The sequence below is a fragment of the Pipistrellus hanaki genome, assembly GCF_964339955.1.
Source record: "Pipistrellus hanaki genome assembly, chromosome: 12".
In the NCBI taxonomy this organism is placed as follows: Eukaryota; Metazoa; Chordata; class Mammalia; order Chiroptera; family Vespertilionidae; genus Pipistrellus; species Pipistrellus hanaki.
Genome location: NC_140514.1, coordinates 10,440,145 through 10,462,740, shown reverse-complemented (window position 1 = coordinate 10,462,740; position 22,596 = coordinate 10,440,145).

Below are 22,596 nucleotides of genomic sequence, written 5' to 3'. Positions count from 1 at the left end.
AAAGGGTTAGGAGTGATTGGGCCGGCAGGCAGAGGAGTTAAGGGTGATTGGGCAGCCAGGCAGGTCCCAGATTGCCAGAGGGTGCAAGCTGGGCTGAGAACCCTCTCCCCACCATGCACAAATTTTGTGCACCAGGCTTCTAGCATAAAATATAAAAGTCTAAGTTGACTCGTGCATCCTCAATACATATAAAGCTCTTGCTGGCGCCAATTGCACTTGTGTATTTGGATTTGTCATTGTCTATCATGAATTTGGTTGGCACTTCTATTATAGAGAAAGGGAGAATAGTGATATTAAAATATTTCTTCTAATTAATTTCATTTCAATGTACATGAATCTGTGCACCGGGACACTAGTATCTATATAAGTCCGATCCTAGTCACTCGGCCATGGCATCGTTAAAATGGACATTGTAATGCTATGACAAAATATGGAAACTAGGAATATTGATCTCAAATTATCTGAGGCAGAATCCTGGCTCTTCCATTGAGTCTGATGAAGGCTGAAGGTTACATAACTTCTCTAAACTTCTGAGTCTTCGTCTGTAAGCACATGAAATTGCTTGGCCCATAGGAAGCTCTCAGTGCTAACTGTTACCACTATTCATGCGAGCTGCTGAAGTCAATTGTAGTCAATTATAGTAAATACTCATGATATCTGTGCATTTCTTTATGATGACTATGAATGGTCTTTTAGATATGTAGGGTGTAGGAAGAGCCAAGGAAACTAGGGACTGAGTTTAAAATCAATGACTTTATGAGAAGCAACACTGTGTATGGGCTTAAGGTCATGGTTTCTTATGCTTAAAAGCCTGGGTTCAAACCCCAGTTTGCCACTTACTTATTAGCTCCTATTAGCACTCGAATAAGCTACTTAATCTCTCTGTGCCTGTTTCCTCATTCAGAAATGGGAGATAATTATGGTGCCAACCTCATACCCTTGGTATGAAAAGTTTAATTATGTGTTCTTAAAGCAGTACTTGACAGGGCTGGCTCCAGGGTCCCATGACCTGTGTCATATGCACAAACCACATGCTCAAAACAATCCCATGTTTGGTTTAATGTTCTGCCACTGGCCTCTTAAAAATGTTAATAATTTCTTATTATTCCTAATAATTGTAACCCTGCATGTGAGGTACACATAATGTGCATGACCGCTTTGTTGCTTGCCACTGTATGAGCACATGCTGTTGATTTGCGATGCCCTGTGAGCACGGAACTCCAGTGGGTGAGATTGCCTGGGAGGTCAGTGGACTCAAAGAAAGCCCATTTTTGACAGCCCGAGGGAGAGTGCTGACAGCCTCAAGAGAACACAATTCTGGTTCAAAACCAAAGCTTCTTCAGAGGCAGGAAGAAGGCAATGACAGTCTAAGAAACAGGATAACCAAAACCCTATCATTTCTTTTTTCTTTCTTTCTTTCTTTTAATATATTTTATTGATTTTTTACAGAGAAGAAGGGAGAGAGATAGAGAGCTAGAAATGTCGATGAGAGAGAAACATCGACCAGCTGCCTCTTGCACACCCCCTACTAGGGATGTGCCCACAACCAATGCACATGCCCCTGACTGGAATCGAACCTGGGACCTTTCAGTCCGCAGACCGACGCTCTACCGCTGAGCCAAACCGATTTCAGCAAAACCCTATCATTTCTTACGTATGTTATTTCCTTGTATTAGACAACCATGTATGCTGAAATGTCAGTCTGTCCTTACTCATGAGTGAGCTGAAGGTGGGGTGTTGGCAGCATGTTCATGTGACTAGACGTGAATAAAAACAGCTGAATTATTTTTGTGCGGTGCTTCCTCTGATCTCACAAGAAAGAAATACATACCAGTATGTGTGTATGACCTGTGAGAAATACAAATCATGTGATTTTGATGCTTGTGCATACAAGGTGAGTGCCCTTCAAATTTCATTTAAAGCAGTCATTATGTAATAAACAGATGGACAATACGATTCATGCTAAAATTTTAAATTAATTTTTAATAGAATGACATTAAATAGCAAATAAAAGCACCACGACAAGTGAAGAGACCATGGAAGGAAGGAAAATTATCTTATAGCACTTTTGTTCTTGCTTTTTGAAAATAGAGATCTACATTTTTATTTTGTGCAGGGCCCTACAAATTACATAGTTGTACTTATTCTTATTTCTGGGCACATAAATTATATATATATGTATATATATATATATATATATATATATATATATATATAGCCTGAGGGAAGTCAGCCTGGGTCCTGGGTGCCTGCAGGTGGCAAGAGGAGGGAAGCCCCGGTCCTGGGTGCCAGAGCGAAGCCATGTCGGCAGTTGGGGAAAGGAAGGCCTACTTTTGCATGGTTTTATGCATCTTCAGAATTGGTTCTAGATTTTTGTATTAGAATTTTTATCCCTGAAAGAGAATTACTCTAACAAGGAAAGAGTGCGTTCTCAGTAGCTGAGAGTGCCCCTGCGAGTTTTACATTCTTCATGGAACCAACACACCCGTTGCTCCCAGACTGGAAAGTCTTTCTTCTCTATCACAGGTGGTCGCAAATAGCCAGATGAGCAAGGTCCGTAGTGCACGCTTTGTTTCTCTCACCGTCCTGTGGATACTTTCCAGTGTTCCTCTAAAGAATTTACAGCTTTCTAAACTCTTCCAAATACTGTTTCATCTAAGCCCCTGCAACCCTTTTGAATCAGACAGCGGAGAAGTTAAAAAGCAACGTGGCTGGCTGGCTAGTTACCAGCACACCTGGCAGGGCCACACCTACTGAGTACATCACAGCCCCGGCTCTGGCCCCTCCGTCTTACAGATTCAGAAAACAGACAGGTCAGTTTCTCAGCGCTTTATTGGACTTAGGCATGCTGATCCACATCAGCCAAATCCACAGGAGAATAACACAGAGAATACAGAATGCCAATGCTGCAATTTATAGAGAGAAATGTACCTTTCCAGCACACCAGTACATCCCCCGCCGCTGAACGCGAGCCAGATTATCAGAAGGTAGCCTGAGAGCCTGAAATGAGAACAAGCAGGGTTGGCTGGATACCCACGTGTTTAAGGGCATCGGGCTCTGGTGGTCTGATAGATCTGCTTCGGCCAATAAGGCCAGTTTATCCTCCTAAGACACTTGGTTACCCAGTCAGTGCTGGAGGCATCCTGCTGATTCATTCATACCTGCCTTCCTCGCATGCTCCTTGCTGAGGGATTCAGCTTCTGATGAACTTGTTTGTTCTTTCTGAGACACGTGATTCTTATCAATATAGTACCGGCCAGATTCTTTTCCCTTCTGCCTCTGGCATAGGGAGTACTTTTCCTTCCTTCAGGCACTTTTCATACAAAAGGGATTTCATATAACTAGTGCCAGTTTTAGGATTCACATCTTAGCTTTAGGACTGCTTTCAGGCAGTGCTGTCTTCATTTGACAGAACAGGGGTGTTAATAACTCGGTCTGAGAACAGTGTGGGGATTGTGGGGATGAAGGGTGAGGGGTGGAGGTAGAAGAGGCAGGAATGGGATAGTGAGGGAAAAAATAAGATAACATTGAAGAAAAAAAATTGTTCTGAGGAAGGAATCCACATGTTTATTCCTACTCAGGGTTTTTGTTTGTTTGTGTGCAAGTGTGAATGCAATAATGTCCTTCTTCTTACTATATTGTGCTCTACTACATCTGCCTTCTTAAAATTTGAGAAATGTGAACACTTTTTAACTTTGAGATGGCAGCATACTGTCGATGTATGAAATATCCAAACCTGTAAGAATTTTTTTGACTTAATTTGAGCCAAACTGATGACAATTGCTGGAAAGCAAAATCTGAACAGATTGAGAAAATACTCCAAAGAATGGCAGTTTTGCACCTTATTTTATACATTGCAAAGGTAGAGGTGTAAGAGGGTTGCATGAAATCTATTGGTGAGAGGTTAAGGAGGGGGGAGAAAGCTAAGCAGTAAAACCTCTGCAATTGGATAAAAAAGTAAAATGACTAGACACATACTTCTTTTACATACATAGGTATGAGATAGTTAACAGCCAACAATTAACAAGATAAAAATTGCAATGAGGGGATTTGCAGTCTCTGCTCGATTGTGGTGGTTGTGCTTTGGAAAAAAGGAAATCACTTGGAATTTCAAAGGCTTGTTATCAGGTATGTTGTCCTAGATGCAAAAAGACCACAGACTTTTTTAAAGGGCTCAGTTAAAGTGAAGACTGGCCTTTGTTCGGGAGAAATACTGTCCTAGGACATGACTACCTTTAGGACCTCCTTTGAGTTAGAAAGTTTTACCTTCAGATCATCCTATGTGGTTACTCTGTCTCTGAGTTTGTAGGTAGCCATGCAGGCCTTCTGTGTCCTTGTTACATTTAGTTTGTGGCCCTTTTTTTGTCTAGAATATTAGTTTCCTTTCAGACTCCTTGACTTGACCTACAAAATACCACCAAATTTTAGCCCTCTTAACTCCTCTCTGACTTTATTTTTTCTCTTTCCCATTCATTCCTCTTCAGCCACACGCACCTATTCTACATGTATGTTCCCATCTGTTTAAACTGTTTTTTCTTAGATTCATCCTTTGTTCCCCTCTTTGCCCTCACTCAGAACTGCACTCAAATTCCATCCCCTATCTAAAATTTTACCACTATCACCCCCATTCCCTTGCTACCCTTTTCAAAACCTTGTGTCACTTAACACGAAGTATTAATATGTCATTTAAATTTTACATATCTATTTTTTTTATTGTCTGACTTTCCTACTAGAATATTGTATAAGCTTCAGAGAGCTTTCTTTGTTTTACTCACTGCTATCTCCTCAGTCTTTTGAACAATCTCTACCACATTAGACTAATATGGAATAAAAAATGCAGGGCAGGCACTTAGCATCCATTCAGGTCTTTACTAAATGAGAGATAAATATTACTTTTTCGGTTTTTTTTTTTGTTGTTGTTGTTGTTTTTTTGTTAATCCTCACCCAAGGATATTTTTTCATTGTTTTTTATTTTTTAATTTTTTTTATAGAGAGTGGAATAGAGAGGGAAAGACAGAGAGAAACATCAATGTGAGAGAAAGACATTGATTGGTCGCTTCCTGCACAACCCTTGACTAGGGCCTGGGCTGGGGAGGAGCCTGCAACCAAGGTACATGCCTTTGGCTGGTATCATGCTCTATCCACTGAACCAAACTGGCTAAGGTGATAAATGTTACTTTATTCATTCTTTGAGCAACTTTCCCTTGAGTGTTTATTCTGTGCACAAAGTAGGTGTTCTTTAGGTTTATATGTTGAGTGAAAAATATAGATAAATGAATGATGAACTGTGTGGGAGTTGGGAAGAAGAAAAGGTCAGATATCAGGAGAGGATTCTTTGAGAAGGTGGCATTTAAAGCAGGTCTTGAAGGGCAAGTTTGATTTATTCCTCTGGGCATGGGGATGGAAGGCACTCAATATACACTTACACTATGTTCTGTAGGACTCTCTACTCTGCAGTTTTAACATCCTAGAGTGTAAGCTCCATGAGGGCAGAGACTGTTTCTAAATCATTATCTTCATTTTTATAGTTTAGCATCTTTATATATCTACTACATCTATCAAGATATATATATTATTCATTATATGTTAATAGATATTACAAATGAATAGATAAAAATAAAAAGTAAAAGGTTACAGAATTTACAAAGATGAGATGTTTATTCATATGACACTAAAGATTCTAAGTGAGTTAGGCTTGCTTCCTATTTATTTAGATGAGCTAGTAGTAGAGCTGTCAATGAGATCCAAATATTTCTCAATTTAGAAGCCCATTTTTATCTATAGGAGAAAATTGGAGAGATTAATATGTACACAGTTTAGTAGAAGTTTCAAATTAGTAAAAAAGGTTTATTATGGAATGTTGATGTTAATACATTTACCTCATAATCATTTTTTTTTTTTACATTAGAGTTTCAAAAACTATTAGTGGTCAAAAAGTCTCAGGAAGTATGAATAGTTTCTTTAATGTCATGATGAGGCCTCATTTGTCTTGTGAGGTTTTTAGTAGTTGATCTCTGAACCACTGTATTACCTAGGGATAATTAAAAACCATATATCCTCCCTTGGAGACATCCTATAGCAATATGTTCCTATGTGATAGGCACCGACATTTCTTTGTCTTTGTTAGTCACAGGTACAACACAGTATTTGAGCATTTCTTTATTTAGTGGCCAAGTCACTCAGCTAGTATGTAGCTGAAGAGGTACTACAGTCCAATATTATGAGTCTAAATATCATTTTCATTTTACCTCATGACATCATCTATGGCAAGGAGAGAAAAACCTAGATTTTTCTTGGAGTTTTTCTCCCCTACTTCCCTGAGCATTGAGTTATCAATGGGCATGTTTTCAACCCTTGCCTTGGGATTGGCAAACTCTAATGACAATTCCAGAGCAGCTGCAAAGGCAGACCTCCCAGTTCTAAACACTTCCTTGTTTACCAATTTACCTGGCAGACCATGAAATGGCAGTGAGCGCTTGACTAGTTTTTAGGTGATGATTCCCTTTCCGATCCTGAACTTTAAAATGACACATGGCGATACTGGGTTTTACACCCTTATTACTGCTAGCCTGAAATGTTTATTAATTGTGCCTGAAAAATTACTATTTTCAGAATCTAGTTAAGTCAGAAAGCATGGTCTGGTTAATTATTTGCACAGCTCAGCCCATGTGGTTGTGTTAGATAGAAAGTTGTAGCAATGGAGGATATCACGAAAGTCTATTTACTTTCTCTCCAAGCCAATGGCATTTATAGGAATATTAAAAAAACACATGGGACTTTGTTGTGCTTTGAAGGATTGTAACTCTCCTAAATTCCAATCTAAAGTAAGTTATCTTTTGCAGGGGAACTTGGTTTTGACTCTGGGAGAAACACTAGTTCCTCTGATTTTCGCATGAAGTTTGTTTTGGGAAGTCCACCCTTCCTCACCTCCTCAGCAACAGCATTGATGAGTGTATGGAAATAAAAATATATCTAGAATATTAGGCTAACAATGGGAGGTTGAAAAAAATCATTTTCAATTATACCTAAATAAAGATGAAAAAAACACACATACCCAATATTGACAATCAAGAAACAATAAAGTAGCTAACATTGGCATTGGCATTAACGAGGGAAGTGAGTTGATCCACACATACACTGTGCTAGTGGCTAATAGCTACCAGTGACTGAGCTTGATTCATCTCTGCTTCCTTAAAGCCTGGCCTGGAGAGGGAGACCGGCATAGGGAAGGCACTCAATAAGTCCTTGCTGTGTGTATGAATGGATATGTATTTATTTACTTAAATATTTTTATTGATTTCTAGAGAGGAAGAAAGAGGGAGAGATGGAGAGAGGAAGAGCGAGAGAAAGAAACATCTATCGGCTGCCTCCTACATGCCCCCTACTGGGAATTGAGCCTGCAACCCCGACATGTGCCCTGACCAGGAGTCAATCCAGCAACCCTTGGGTGCATGGGTCCACACCCAGACAACTGAGCCAATACGGTGAGGGCATGAACAGACATTGAACATCAATGAAGTACTCTTGCTGGAGCGTACTCTTCATTTCACACAGAGGAATGTTAGCCTTAGTAAGTCAAATGTTAATGTCCTGGCTGAAGTCTAGGGACAAGTGGGAGCATCTGAAATGCCTTCCCAGCTCAGGTGGTGTTTATCTACATAATGGATAGGTATTCCCGAGTCAGGGACCATCCCAGTTCCATGGTGGTTTGTTGGCAGCCTCTGCCCAATCTATAAATAATATTTTATAAATGCATTAGCATAATTACAGCTCTTTTTACAGCCAAGAGAAAGTGGGCCTTTTCTCTCCCTTTGTCATGCTGATTAGCCGCCCACTCAGCCACTGCAGCTCTATTGTGAGAGTATCTTGGAATGGATTAGATTTGAACACAACCTGTCACAGGAAATTGTGGCAGGGTTATTGGGTGACAAGTGAATTTGTCACTACTGAAGAAGGACATTTGCTGCAGACCCCACTAGAAGTCGGGAGTTAGATTCTACTGTGGAAGCTGTGTGGGGCTTGCTTCATGATTTGTTTCTCTGACCTTAATTTCCTTTTTTATAATCGAAGCGGTTGGTTGAAGTACTCTTTAGAGTTACCTTGAACTAGATGACCTCATGGTCTGTTAAAGGGTTTTCCAGATGAGTGTTAAGTCCAGTTGTTAGAATGTGAGGTCTTAAATTGACTTTGAGATTAAGTTTTGGAGCCACACAAACCTTCACACATGTGTATGTCTCCACGATATACAATGTGTACATTTTGGTTTTTTAAAACTTATCTGAGGAGTTGGCAAAATAATAGCTCCTTCCTATTACAATGTTATTGTGATGATTAAATTATATGTTGCATATAATTTCTATGTTGACATGATTGGCAAATAGCTAGGCTCAGGGTAACATTAAATAAATATTGCTTATTAAGAGGGAGAGAGAAGCAAAGAGAGATATTATTATCAAAGTCCAAGACCAGTGACATTTTAACCTGAGGAATGAAATGCAATGAAAAAAATTGATTCCAAGCCTTATCCTGTTGAGCATCACTGACCTCCAAACACAGCGGGAATGCAGCAAAGTCCATTTTTTATCCAAGTGTGTAGAATATTTTAAGGTGATTTTTCTTTGGGCCAAAATAATGCTGTTTGCTTAGGGGTACCAGGGAAAGCTTACGTATGTAAATACTTTTTTTTAAAACTTAAATTATCAGAAACCTACATAATTATTCTAGTAGAAGAGTTACGTGTGTGTTTAAGATGTATGCATTTGTCAGTGTGTTTATCCATTATATTTTAAAATATTTTTTCAAATGATGCACATTCCCAAGTTTGAAAAAATGACAGAAGTGAAATACCTCTCTATCCTACTTTCTTTTACCAGTTTCTCTACAACTCCCTCAAACTTCCCCCACAAAATTTAGCTATTTTTTTTTATTAGTTTCTTAATATATATTTCCAGGTTTTAAAAAAATGTTTATCCAAGCTTAATTCTTCCATTTGTTTTTTTTTTTTTTAAAAAAAGGTAGCATATCATATGCCTTTCTATATTTTGCTTTTTGACTTAACTTTGTATCTTTCCACATAGCCAGGAAGATTGTATTTTTAAAAGATGGCAGCAACAATAGCTTCCCATCACACCTGTTCTTCCAATGTGACTTTGACAGTTCTTACCAAGAGATGATTCCAAGTCCCCTCTCCTTGAACAGGCATGGGAATGTGGCCATGGAGGAAGTGATGCTATAAGATGAGGGCGGGACAAAAGAGGAAAAACAACTTCCTCCCGGCATTCTTTTGAGGATGCTGCTCTTGCAAGCCAGACACCATGCTGTAAGGAAGCCTAAGCAGTCACATGGAGAGGCCATGTGTAGGTTTTGCAGCTTCAGCCCCAGCTGAGGTTCCAAAATCCAGCATTCAGCATCATCTTATGAGTGAGCAGACCTTCCCAGTATCTCAGCATCTTGCAATGGAGGTAACTCCAAGGCTTCAAGTCTTCCTAGTTGAGGACCCATAAGAGGTGGAAGAGAAATAAACTGTTTCTCCAGGGCCCTTTCTGAATTCTGGACCCAGAGACTCCATAAACATAATAAAGTAATTATTTTGCATCACTGAGTTTGGGATAGTGTGTTATGTGGCAGTAGAAACAAGGGCAGAGTTTCTGCATACTTTTTTTTTTTTTTTTTTTTTTTGCAGTTTTATAGTATTCTATTGTAGAGCTATACCATATTTTACTATATCCCCATAGATGACAACTTGGGTAGGTATAATTTTTCTCTTTTGAAAAAAAAAATCCTTCAATAAATAACCCTTTAAATATTTTAAATAGATGCAAACATATGTATGAATAAATTTTCTAAAGTGGGATATCTGGGGCAAGGGTAAATGAATTTGGAAGTTCTATTGATATTTGCCAATGGGCTTTTATAGAGGTGGTATGCATTTACACTTAAATCCACATTATCTAAGAGAGCTTGTCTCAACACTGTCTTGCTAAAGTATGTTGTGGAACTCTCAGCTTTTGCTATTATAATAATTGAAAAATGGTATTTTAGCCGAAGCCTAAATGGACCTTTCAGTCTGCAGGCCAACACTGCAGACTGAAAGGTCCCAGGTTCGATTCCTATCAGGGGCATGTACATTGATTGCGGTTGATGTATCTCTATCATCGATGTTTCTAGCTCTCTATCCTTCTCCCTTCCTCTCTATGAAAAATCAATAAAATATATTTTAATAAAAGAAAAATGGTATTTTATAATTATAATTTGCATTTTGTTTACATTTGTAAATTTGAACTTCCTTTTTAAAATATATTTTATTGATTTTTTACAGAGAGGAAGGGAGAGGGATAGAGAGCTAGAAACATCGATGAGAAAGAAACATTGATGAGAAAGAAACATCGACTAGCTGCCTCCTGCACATCCCCTACCGGGGATGTGCCTGCAATCAAGGTACATGCCCTTGACCGGAATCGAATCTGAGACCTTTCAGTCACAGGCCAATGCTCTATCCACTGAGCTAAACCGGTTTGGCTGAACAACTTCTTATATCCATATTCTTCTTTGTAAGCTGTCTTTTTAGATCCCATAGCAATTTCTAGGTTCTCATATATAGTAACTAAATTTGTCCTGAATCTACAAAATTATTTGCAAATATTTTTCTTGTAATTTTCTTCTGACTTTCCTTACAATGTTTTGAGCGATGTTAAACATGTATTGACACTAAACATACAGAAGATGGCCATTGTTCTCTATCCCCAGATCCCTCACCCCTACCCGCTCAACTTCCAGCTACATTAACACTACTTAAGTTTTGCTTCTGGAGTCACATAGACCTCCCTTTCTTCCTTCCTCCTTGTCCTTGATTTTTGCAGACTGCAGTAACGTATGTACATTATTTACTTAAGCCCGGTGTCTTGGATACTCATAGTATGCTTGTAGGTTTCTTTAGTTTTCAATTGAATATTTCTTTCAGTTCTTTTCAAAGGGTCCCTTTTGTGGTAAAACTTTTGAGATATGTCTGTAAGGCAGACAAAAAAGGAGTGTTGTATTCCTCTTTTTACAGATGAGCTGTTTGTGTTGAAGCAGGGACAAAGGTCCTAGTGACAGCACTGGGCTCGAACCCAGTGCCTCTCAGGCTGCACTGTCTGTCCTCCTCTGTTGGAGCATCATTGGTCAAGTGAGCTCTGCACTTGATGTGATTCCCTGCAGCGACACATAGGAGGAGGCGTTGGAGGAGGGAAAAGCTGCTTGCTGGGGTTTTCATAGGCGCAGGTGGCCTTCCCAGTTGAGTGGGCAGGACTGCCTCTGGTGAGGAGGTCCAGGCCAACCCCATCCCATTAGAGCTCTGGTCTCTCTTTCCCTTCAGACAGCACCGGCTCCTGTAAAAATCACCCGGTTGACATGCCATTAACAGAGCAGAACATGTTGACATCCAGCTGTTGCTTTCATTACCAATTTGTTTTAATTGGTCTCACACTGTTTTCCCCTCACTTCTTTGTACTGTGTTTCTGTAACTCTGTCTGCAGCCAGCCTGGCTTGAGCTGTAAACCTTTTATGAGGGGAACCTGCTGACGTGTGGAAAGGCACAGGCAGTTGGCCGGGCCCAGCTGGCCAGTGGGGGACATTCCAGTCCAACACTCGGAAGTCAGTGATTTTGTTTGTCTTTGAATGTCTCCTTTTGGAAACGGTAATTCCTAAACATTTAGAGAAGGGACATTTCTCTGGGCAAACGCCTAACAAGATTTATTCTTAATGCACAAATGACATATTGTTAAACGGAGAATTAGGATGATGATTGGAATGATGGACATTTGGCAATATTACTGTGAGAAAAACGTCAGTGCTTGTGAGGAGCACGTTTTGCTCTAGCCATTGTCACAGATTTACAGCTGAGCAGTGGCCCGATGCAGACATGTCCTTGGAGGAGGACAGAAGTCCAGATGGTGGCCTATGATCCAGAGGTTTGGGAATTAGTCAAGAATGCAAGGTGATTTCAAGGTGACTAAGAGGGCGGTGGCAGGAGGCAGTCAATAGATGCCAGCATTTGCAGAAGGTCATCTTTGCTTATACCTGCTAGTGGTAACTGCTCACCTGGTATGGTCAGCAGTTGAGATAAAGGTTGGCTTTATCTACAAAAACCATAAGGTAGAACCTATTCATATCATATAGCTTAACTTTATTCTCAGTGATATGTAACCACACACACACACACACACACACACACACACACACACACACACAGCAGGGTTTCCATAGGAATAACTTATTTACCTGCATGTTTAACCAATATTTATTGAGCAACTACCCTCTTCTCAATACTGTGATAACTAGTCTAGGGCCATGTAGAAATGAGGCCCTCCAGGAATTTACAATCCATTTGAAGAGATAAGCTATTATGAATAACATTTGTGTAATATGGTAAATGTCACAAAGGTAAAAATAAATAAAGAGATTTCTTCTGGAGGATTTATTTAAAGCACCAACAACAGTTCTTGCAATAAAAGAAAAATAGGTTTTATTCTGTGAGGTGCAAATTACCTCAACTGTCTATTGCACTCATATTTGCTAAATATCCCACCCCAAATTGTGACAAAGGCAAGAGTCCCTTTTTAAAAACAAATTGACAAGAAAATGAGTCTATTTTGATACATAAGGTACAAAAATAATAGACTCTCATAGAAGATACAAATTTTGCTTATTTATTCTGCCCTGAAAGGTCATTACTGGACAATAGGATGTGTAGTTATTTGATGAGAGTCTTGAATCATGGGTTGTAAAGGGAATGCCTCGCTGAAACGCACGCGCGCGTTTGTGTGTGTGTGTGTATGTGTGTGTGTGTGTGTGTGTGTGTGTGTGTGTGTGTGTGTGTGTGTTTCATATATAAAAATAGAACTCCTGAGCTGTTCCTTTGCTCAGTACTGTGTGACTCCTATATACCAAGCTCTATGCCAGACATGGCAGCCACCCATGCCCGGGGAACAGCGGGTTCAGTATGCATGCAATGCACAAGTATGTGAGCAGATGCTTGGAAGCCTGGGAGATAGAGTGGTGGTTAGGTAGTAAGGAGTGGGGAAAAGAAAAGACATAAGATTGGATGCAGAGACAATTTTCACAGAGTTCATATTTTGGCCTTGGCTTATGCTGAAAGCAGTTGCCCACTTCATTCCTAAAATATGACCTATGTGTCATCTTTGGGACACAGACAAAGGTAGTTGGCTGAGGTTCATTATGGATTGTACCATTAATCACACTATATATCTTACAAGTGTGTGAGTCAGTGCAATTATATATGAGAGTTGAGAGTTTTCTACATTTTTTAATGATGACATTTTATAGAAAATATACATATGGATTGTGATAACTTCTTGGAATCTGACAATGTTAATCATGTTATAAGATTTATGATTTGACATGCCTATTTTTTTTTTTACTGTTTTAACACTTATGATACTTTATGGCTTTCCTTTCTTAATTATTTTTGTTTACCTGTTATTTTTAATCAAGGGAGGGTGTGAGAATTTGGTACCAGAGAGCAAATAAAGGATCTCTTATGTAACTCAATAACACTGGAATCCTAAAAGAAATCAAAGTGAATTTTGTTCCAGGTTCAACTTTTTAAATTTGAACTTTTGAAATAATGAAGCAGAAAAAGCACAAAATTCCTTTCATCGTTGTTCATAAATGTCTTAACAATGTGTGAAGTAATCAATAAGAATTCATGATTTCTGCACCTGCTACCAGGGAATTCTGTAGTCTGGAGGAGAGTAGAGAACAGATGACATGGGGGATTCAGAGTCAAGGGCTGTAAAGGAGAGAAGACATAGGTCCTGCAATCTCCCTGCTGCTTTCATGGACATGGAGCCTTCAGACTGCTTGGCATGCAATAGGGGTCAGTGTGGCCTGTTCTCAAGGCAACCCTCAGGTTCCGTGATTTGCTATAAGAATTCAGAAAACCACTTATGATCACACTTAAGGTTTATTATAGTCAAAGGATCCAGATTAATCTTAGCAAAGAGAAAAGGCGCACAGGGCAGAGTTTGGGTTATACCAGGTATAGGCTTCCGGTCATCTTTCTCAGGGATCTGACAGACAGTGTTTAAACTTCCAGGAGTACTGTCAACAGGGAAGCCCACCCAATCCTAGGTTTGATCATTTAGTCATGGAGCACCCATGTAGCTGACCTCAGTTGCTCAGTTTCTAGACCCCCCCAGATGTCAAGTTGAGTTGGTTCCACATGGCCCATGGCCCCAACCATAAACCACATTGCTGGCATAGACTATCTGGAGTGACCCACGCCTGAGGTAAACAAAGGCACTCTTATTAGGCAGGATATTTCAAGGGCTTAGAGGTTACCATCTAGAAGTCAGCCAACGTCTAAGCTTTTCTTTGGGATATGCATGATTTGAGCATCCCAGACCCACTGAGTCAACTCTTTAGTACAGTTGGCATTCCAGGGGAGGGACCTTACCTATTGCATCATCTTATATGACACTTACAACAAAGGCTTTGTCAGTGAGGAGATTACCAGATTACTGGGCACTGGATATTTTGGGTTAGATGCTAACTGTTCACAGGAGTCGTTGGGCAAGCCAGCTGCACTGACCAGGGGGCCTTTGGGACTCTGGGAGGCTGAGTTTGGGTGCAGCCTCCCCCTGTGGGGAGAGAGAGGAGCTCTGGGTCTCCGATGCCCGTAGCCTAGACAACCAAGAATGGGTGCCAGTGGTCATCTTCCAACAACGAATTTCCTATATAGAATTTTATATGCCCAAGATTTTGGACAGTTAGCAGAAATTGGCTAATTTGGGGTAATTAAAATGTTCTGGCTTCAGTCAAATTTAGACTATTTAAAAGGAATGGGAGAGTGAATATTTGTAAAGAAGAAACAAAACAAAAAAAACAACACATACACACACACACACACAAAACCACACAAATGCAGCTGGCTTGCTTGCTTATCTTTATTTTTAGAAGACAATAAATAGACATTTCCTTCATTCCTTCTTCTCTTGGTGCCTGCTTTCTTCACCAGTATACTGCAGTTATGGAATGCGCTGATGTGCACTCTACAATGGAATCACGTATGACAGCACAGTCAGTCCTAGTACAAACCCTGGAACACTCGCTCTGCTTGTGTGACAGGGTAAACACCCCTGTGGAAGTGTTCTGTCTTGTATGATTTCTTTTCCTACACACCTCCTCAAACATCCAGCAGAAAATAAGCATTTTCTTTTTACTTAAGGTTGTTGGTAAAAAAGGATGGAAAGGGGAAGGAGGTGACTTGAATTTGCACGTATTGTGTTTCTCACAACCTGACCACTCTTTGTAAATGATGCAAGTATGAGGTTATGTTCAGCTGAGGCCATCCAAATGATAAACTCCTAAATTAGATTGCAAACTCATCAGTACCATAACACTATAATTTCCTCATAGCACAGTGGGTTGATGAGTCCAATTGGTGATTATTCAGAAGTTTGCCCAAAAGCCCTTGGTTTAACAAGAATAGATACAAGGAAAGCAAGGTGACACATTTGGACATGGCTGCATGGGATATCAGCTGTGTGCAAAACCTCCCGAAGCCACGACTGAATACTAGGTGTGGCCCCTCAGTACCCGGACTTCTTCCAGGCAGGATGAAGTTTTATCAATGTGACCTCTGAATTAAATAAGGTCACCCCGATTAATGAATATTTGCTAATGATAATCAAATCCTGACAAGTCTTAGGCCATGATCCTACCCAAAGAGCTGAGCCACATTCAGTGTGTGCTGCCAAATATTTTTGAGGTTGCCTTGCTCTGGGGCTCATTATCAATGGATTTTTGTACATTCTCTCAGAATCAAGAAGTTTCTTTGCTGAATTTACAGTCTTTGTATTCTCTTGACACTCATAACAAAAGTTGCCTGATCTAGAAATGCTATTTGCTAGAAAAATCCAACATCAGGTGACTCATTCTGTCTATTAACCACCTCTGTTCTTCCCTGGTGTGCAGTGTGCTCTCTCCCCTGGAGTTTACCTCATTCTGTGCAATACTAGGATTCCATCTGAAAAGTAAACCTTTGTTTCTCTTCTCAGCACTCCTCTGTCTCCTCTCTCCGTACCCACATCCTTCTCTGATTTTCCTCACAATCATCCTTATTCAACATTTATTTAGGACTTTTACATCATCAAGGTGAAAAGCAAGAATGATGAGTTTCAGAGTGAAAAATCTTAGATCTATTACCACCAAATTCCTTGTCAGGAATTTTTCCAAACTACTTTGGTATAGCAATTGCTCATTTTTATTACTTAGTTGTGCTATTCTACTTTTTCAATAACTATGCTTCAAATATATACATGTGCCATATATTGTTATATGTCTTACTTTACTTTTATTATGCCAATTACTGAAAGATCATTCAAATTTTCAGCTGAACCAACCTATCACAATGGCATATACTACCAGAAGTTTGTTTCAAATCGAGAGGTTTGTTCTTTTCCTTTTTTAAAGATCAGCACTCGATTGGCAATGTTAATGCTAAAATAATGTAGAACCTAAAATTCTTAATTACTGCCACAAAAATATTCAAAATTCTTGCCCAGAAATTTTGCTGAAATACTGACCTATTTTTATAGATACAAGCAACTCTCTGATTCGTTTGACATTAATTTATAGTCTGTTTAGTATATCTAATGTCTGAGATTCCTCAGAAATTATTTCTGTTTATTTTTTTTCTTTGAATGAACTTCCCTGCTTCTTTGTGTGCTTTATTATTTTTTTTATTGTTGTTGTTGAAAACTAGACCATTGACTATTATGATGTAAAAATTTGGAAATAAGCTTATTATCCTTCCTCAGGGTTTATAAATTTTTTAAAAATATGTTTTTATTGATTTCAGAGAGGAAGGGAAAGGGAGAGACAGAAACATGAGTGATGAGAGAGAATCATTGATTGGCTGCCTCTTGCACACCCCCTACTGGGAATTGAGCCCACAACCCTGGCATGTGACCTGTCTGGGAATCAAACCATGACCTCCTGATTCATAGGTTGACACTCAACCATTCAGCAATATTGGCCAGGCACTGAATCCATTCTTAACAAGTGATTTGACCACCTACTTTAGAGAGAAACAAAAGACTAGGTGCCATGAGCTACTGCTAATTTCCTCCCTTTCAATTCAGATTTTTCAGTCACTGTATTTTTATCACTCTTCCCTTTCTTTACTGTCTCTACTTAGACTCGTAGTTAGGAAAAACATCTCTCCTCCCAAATATAATTTCTCCTCTTCACATCCTGAATCATGTTATCTAAATCCTTTGAGATCTTCAAGGATGATTTTCTCTCTCACTTGCATTTCAATTTCCTACAGTCTCTCTTCTCTCCTTATCTGCTAAAACCCTTGGATGTCTTAATTTTCTCATCACCCAATTCATTTATTAGAACCCTGTAATCAGAAGCTCACCTATCCCAACTATTCTACTAAAATTGTGCTCTTAAAGACTCCAGTGATATCTTATTACCCAACTGGGAACCTTAGCTCTGCCCCAGTGATAACCTTCTCAGCAGCAATTGAAGTCTCATCTTCTTTGGTTTCCAGGACTTTCTGCTAGGATTGCCTGAATTGTATTCTGTGTGTCCTGTGTGCCCTTGCAGGGCCTTTTCTGTTCTTCAAAGCCATGTTTGTTCCTGCTTCAGGGGCTTTGTTCTTGCCTAGAAGGCTCTGCTTCTGATTGTCACCTGGCCATTTTCTTCTTACCATACATGCCTCTGTTCAATGTCACCTTCTTAGTGGGGCTATTAAGACTCTAAGTGGCACTCTTCTTTAACTTCCTGCATTGTCTTCATGGCACCCTTTTTACTTGTCTCCATAGCACTTTGCACTACCTTACATTTATTTGGTCTTCCCCCCCCCCTCCCCTTTTTATGTAGTATCCTTGAGATAACTTCCATCTTCCCATCTTGATAAGTGTTTTATTCACAACCCAAGGAAACAGCTGATCTGCAGAAATTCTCAGTAAATATTGATAAAGACATAAATGGAACACTAGTATCTCCCTTCCCTTCCCTTCCCTTCCCTTCCCTTCCCTTCCCTTCCCTTCCCTTCCCTTCCCTTCCCTTTCCTTCCTTGCCTTTCTTTTTCAGTTTTCGTTATAAAAAATATATTTAAATTGTTTCCTTCTAAACAAATACTGGAGATAACATGAACAAGCCAGCCAAACTATATAAATGTGCACCATGACCTTGATTCCTTCCTAATTTGTTTTCACACTTCCTTCCTCAGGGCCTATTATCATGTTTTGGGTTATTTGCGCAAATCTAAATGTCTGCTCTTGACCTATCTCTGTTTATAATTTCTTTAACCTCACTTAGTTAGATAGCTACTCCTAAATGGTCCTTTCAATACTAATTACTTTTCAAAACTTTTATTGTGCCAGGCACTAGTGCTGCAAAGATGAACAAGACAGTTCTTTGAGCAGTGGCCTTCACAGTCTCATATTCTGACAGTTTATAGTGGTGAGGACTATATTTATGGGCTGTACAGCTTGAACTAGATGTGAGAAACAGATGACTTTTCTGTTATTTGTTATCCTCTGACTGAGAGGATGTCATGTTCAACTTCATTAAAAGTTAATAAGAACAAATCTTTCCAATCAAGTCTATTCTATTCCACTAGCTAATACAGGTTCCACTAAGAATATCCCATGAACTTAGAGAGTCATTAATGCATTGATGAAATTATAGTGTTTTGGATCAAAATACCTAGTTTCAAATCCTGACCTATGCTGTCTATTGAACAAGTGTTTGGTTTTGCCTCAATTTTTTTTCCCATTTGTAAAATAAGGGTAAAACTACTACTACGACTACTACTACTACTACTACTACTACTACCACCACCTTATTATTGTGAGAATCCAAAGAGTTAGTATAAAGAACCAAACACTATGTTTAGCATATAGTGAGCGCTCAATGGATATCAGCTGTCCACAATATATTCTGCACAATCCAGAAAGCCTCGTGCATGGAATATTATAAACACATATTTATGTAGTTTTACATCTTTGAGTTTTTGCTTTTTCCTCAGTGTGATTTACCCTTGCACTTGGTTTGTTTCTCTATTACATTTTTCATGCTTCAGAGTCCCTGACACCCCTGGGAGACGTTTCATCCAAGATCATTTCATCTTTGCATGTCTTCTGAGGTAGCCATGGGCAAAGGGCTATGATCTTTTTGCCAGGGAATACTGCTCACCTCCTAATTACATCCTTCCTATTGGATTTTTATTTCCAGCACCTGCTTGTTATGTAAGTCTGTGTGACACATCTGCTTGTCTCTAATATTTTTTTCTTTGCAAGCCACTTAAAGTTCTCTCTATTTTTAAGAAGCTGCCAAAAACTTGTTTTTGTTTCAAAACTGAAATTTCAAGGGTACTACTCAGTCAATAAGCCACTCAATCATCTATAAGGCCAACAACAACAACAACAACAACAATGCAGACAAATATTCAGAGATTCTTAGCTCATACCACAGCTATTCCTCTGTAATTTCTTGGGAGTTGCAAGAATTTGTGTTAGAGATGAATTCTGGAGGAGACTGTTTCAAAGGGATCCTTGTCAACAGTCACACCTCACTCTCTTCTAGGTATGAGTTGTTTGATGAATCCAGTAATAACACCACTACACATTTTTATAACACTTATCAGGCATTCAAGCGCCTTCACAAGACATGATCTCATTTGATCCTCACAACCAGCGGTGAGATAAGCCTTTTTATCACCTTCCCCAGCTGTCCCTCTTTTCTTTGAATATCTTTTCAATGGAGAAACCATTTTTCTTGCAGGGGCAGGTGCACAGACACAGATGCCCTTCCAGTTCTCGTTATCCCTTCCTGAAGTCACTCAGTCAACTTCCCCTGACCTTCCCTGCTGGCTCTACTCCATGAGCTCCCTCTCAAAGGTCCAGGGGTTCTCAACACTGTCTATGTATTAGAATTACACAAAAAGGTATTTTTTTAAATACTACTTTCTGTCTGAGTCATCCTTTAGACCATTTGCAACAGAAGTGCAAGATGGGAAGTGCCTATGTAATGATATCTTTAAAAAAAAAAAAAAAAAGCTTTTGGCTGTTTTTTTTAACAGGGAGCAAGCAAGGTCTGAGAACCACGGCCATGGACACTTAGAGCCGTGGTCTCCAAAGATAGAAAGGAATTCAATTTCCATTTCCTACAGATGAAACCTTTACATGCTAACCATTATTACCCTCAGTGGATTTTCTTTTAAGATAGTTTCATATATCGTTTCATTCAAGTAGCGATAAAATAAATTTCATTTATAGATTGCTTTATAATTAAAGTATGTCCAGATGTATTATTTCTCAATGAAACTCTATTTTAGACATATGATTACATCTCATTCTATAGTAATGGAAGCCCAGAGAGGTTAGATTATGAAGTGTGTGTGAGGTGGGGAGAGGGAGGAGGGGAGAGGCAATCCAAGCTTTTCTGACTTCTGATTTGCTGAATTTTCCTCATCCTTGCTAATCACAGTGTGGTCCATGGGTCCACAGAACCTGCACCATCCCCTGGAAGCATGTTAAACATACAGACTCCCAGGCCCTACCCAGATATATGGAATCAGAAGCTGTATTTTAATAATTATCTTGGAGAATTCTGATTCTCATTAAGGGTTAAAATTCTTGCTTTATATCCTGCTGCCTCTTGGAATTTTTATTCCTATATTTTGTGGTGTGTTTGAATAAACAAATTGCATAAATTGATGTCTCAAGGGACACCTTTTCAGAACAGTTTGCCTGTAGTCGCCCCTCTGAAGTTTATTTTCTAGTCTTTTCACTATGACTAGAGGCATTTTTCCTCTAGCTCTCTCACTGGCCTGGAAATGAATTGCTAATCATTTTCTGCTGCTTTGAATTCTGCAGGCACAAGAGCTATGGAGGACCCTGGGAGGGTTGCTGTTGCCTCTTTTTTATTTTTTATTTTTTTAAACTGTCATACTTTCCCTTCTTTTCTGAGCCAGAGGGTATAACCTAGGAAAATGCCAATCAGACTCCTATTAAAATTTAGAATCTCGGTGGATCTTGCTGAACTCTTGTTCCTTATTATCATCACTCAGAGTTCATCAGAGGACTTCAGGGATCCCACGCAGAAACATCTTTCCTAATAGGTATTCTCCCTGCGGACTTCCGTTGAAAGGTTCCAATGATATGCATTTCACTTCCCTGAGCTCCACACTTCTCTGTGCTTCCCTAATGAGGTCTCAACCTGGAAACATTTGATAAAAGACAGAATGAACTCTGTGGAGGCTGTGATTCCAAGACCGAGGCTCGCGGATGGCGACTGCATTTGAAATAAATAAACAGATTTCAGAATTGAAGGCTCTGTTGAAGGCATTTGTGGGAAGCAGTCCTGACAGCTGTTCTCACGTGCTCCACTGTGCAGTTTCTGCAGCACAGCAGCCACCCCGGCTTGGATTGCTCCCCTGCCTCTCTGTTTCTGTCTCCACCTTGCATTTCCCCACACTCAGAGGGCGATGACTTTGTGCTCCTTTCGGGGAAGAAAACGCACAAGCTCTGGCTATGGTCCTAAAGTTAATTTGTGGCATCCCTTGTTGGAGGGAACAGATGCATGCCAACTGTATGTTAGCTATGTAGAAGTAAACTGAGTACAGCTAAATTCATGCGAGATATATGCAAATGCATACCACATATTAAAAAAAATACAAACAAAACAAAATATAAACTGGTCCTCATTTAAATACCTAGAACTCCTTTTTTATGGCTCTCATGGAACATTTACATTTCCCTTGTGTCACAGCATATTTACTCTCTGTAGTGGTTTATCATGAGCCACTTGAACATGTCTTTATATTTCCTAAGGCGCCTAGCGCAGTGCTTTTGCCATAGCATGGCTCTCATTGGAGTCAATACATATATTGAATTAAATAATGGGGAAAGAAGAAATGTGAGCCAGAGCTTTTGGTTCTATACTAATTTCAGACACTGAAGTTTCTGCAGCATATTGACTACTTGGGCAAACTTATACACACCAATAACTTTACCAGCCACATGGCTCACATATGGATATATCTGCCAAAACCTCTAATCTGTACTGTGGCACATACAGGCAACTGATTACTTGCAATTTTTTTGGTGGTGGGGGGGAGGCTGGTGTCAAAGATACTTCAAACTTAACTTGCTCAAACTAAACTCATGATTGTGCTTCCCCAAACTATCCCATGTTTTAGTTTCCTATTTCAATAAAAAGCTCAGTTATCCATTTACTAGTACAAACAAGAAAACTAGAGCCACTTCTTTTCAACTATTTCTTTCTTTTTTTCATATCAGATCTATTACCAACTGTTGGCCATTAAATTTCCTAACTAGTACCTGAATCACCCATTTTTTCTACAAGTGTATGCAATTCTAGTCCACGCTTCCAGCATTACTAAAAAAATATTATAAAATGCTATTGTATTCTTCTACCTACATTTCTTCTTACTGCATTAAATTAGTTCTCCACATGGCAAAGGACATAAACCTACTAATATGATATGGAACAGCTATTCTCAAGTGTCATTTGGGAATCTATTCAGGGGATACCACAAGATTGAAATTATTTTCT